Below are 2,133 nucleotides of genomic sequence, written 5' to 3'. Positions count from 1 at the left end.
AATAGCCAGCAACTACAAACAGTGGCAAAATGATAATTGAATACAAGCTAATCCATCAAGCAAAACCCAACAAATCCATAGTCATGAAACAACAATATCGAGATAAATAGGAACCCAATTGAACCCAAATAAGCCCTTGATTAATCTTCAAATTGAACAAATCAAGCATTACCACATAATGTATATATCAATTTCAGGAAGATCCTCCACAGCACGTGAGGCCACCTCTCGGATCACCGGATTCACCGCCGTCTCCTTCAGTCGGAACCCAAGCTATGCAAGATCGCGACAAGATTTTGGTGAGTCATGGATCACGTGTGTCCTAGTCGCTGTCTATGGAGCCAAAGAGGATCAGGACTTCGTAGAGTGGATTGGAACCGGGAGGGAGAACAAAGCATGAATTTCAGGTTTTCAACATGAGAGAGAGAGAGGTCAGATGGAGGGTTTTGGGAGAGAAGGATGGTAAAGTATGTAATTCTGTTTATAAACTAGACATTTTGGTCATTTCACAATGAAAATTGCAGTCAACATATGATATTATTGACTTTGGGTTTGGGCTTATGTCCTTATTTGTTTAAATCTGTTAAAAGATGGGTTTTCTATTTTATGCAACTGTTTAGGGTAGTGGAATGTCATTTTCTAAAAAGAATTAGAAGAGAAAGAACAAAAACTTATGTTAAGAAAACTTTGAGAATATTGTCGTTGATACCAAAAAAAAAAACTTATGTTATGAACTTATATGTAGTTGCTACAATAAGCGTTGCATGTGGTTCCACACAGATTTTCTATGTGTGTTCCACTTCCACACAAAATGATAATTGCATAAGAGAGTTTGGTTCATTGTTGGAGATATCTCTAATCGCACAACCTAACACATAGCCTCATGACCTTAAAGCAAGAGCTGCGACGACATTCCCTACTTGAGTATACCTGAAAGTATTAGAACAATAGATATAGAACAACCTGATACCGGGATTATTGCTGTGGTGAGAGACTAAAATAGGGACTGTTGCAGGAAGCACGTTTTAAGGATATATATGCTCGCCACTCCAAAAATCCACCAAGGAGATAAGAGCATGCTCGCCACTTCAAGGAATCCATCAAGAAGATAAGAGCACGCTCGCCACTTTAGGAATCCACCTAAAAGATAAGAGTTTAGAAACAATTGGGAGGAACTCCTTCACCAAATTGTATATATTTTCTGATAAAAACTCAAAACTCAAAATCTGCTTACAAATGAAGGAAGGACTTCCTTTTAGAAGATAAGAAAGAGAAACAAAAAGACTACTTATTAAATCTTGAATAATTAAGATAGCTATATTTAGCTATAATTGCAGTTTTATCAATGTTCTTCAACTCCAAGGTGTAGAAACTCAAAGATCAGAAGTGAATGCTCCTCGCAACTCAACAGCTTCTTCAATTACTGTGGTGAATTCTCTGTTATGTATAAGTTCCAAGTTTAGGTTCCAAATTCCCCATATCATTCTCATAACATGACGAAATTTCTGTAACTTTGGAAATTGTTTGAACAACATACTTTCTTGGGAATTCAATCTTGACTTGATAAGAACACCAAAATGATCGAAAACTTTTACCATCATTTTTTATGTGGTTGACAGTATCAATTAATATCTTTGAAATCCGAAAATTGAAAGCATCAAGCATCAAACCCAAGAAAATCAACAAATTTTTCTTTTGTTCTGTATGCAATTCCTCCAAAACCCACATTCTCACCCAAAATTGAATCTTGCTCATGCGTAGTTCTTGGAAGTCCATCATTAAACCAACATTACCATCACCAATATAAATATGATTTGGGTTTCTGTCTTCAATCCTTTTACCCACATCAAAGCTACCAATACAAATACATGGGAAAACGTCTTCCACTTCATTTGTTGGTACAATATCTTCAATGATCTGTATAGTTGGATTTGTATAATTGGATTTGTTTCTTGCATGGATACAAAAATATCTGCTAATGACGTCTCACTCTTTATCAAAAATATATCTACCATGTTCAAGAGTATATATTACTTTCAACCTCCACGCAATTCCAATCATAAATTTGATCATCGAATTTGACACAACATGCCTCAAAATAACAATAAGAAATTGGTGGCTTACTATAATCCA

The sequence above is a fragment of the Fragaria vesca genome, linkage group LG5, assembly GCF_000184155.1.
Source record: "Fragaria vesca subsp. vesca linkage group LG5, FraVesHawaii_1.0, whole genome shotgun sequence".
NCBI lineage: Eukaryota > Viridiplantae > Streptophyta > Magnoliopsida > Rosales > Rosaceae > Fragaria > Fragaria vesca.
The sequence above is the reverse complement of the archived record's forward strand: the minus strand, read 5'-3'. Positions refer to the sequence as shown.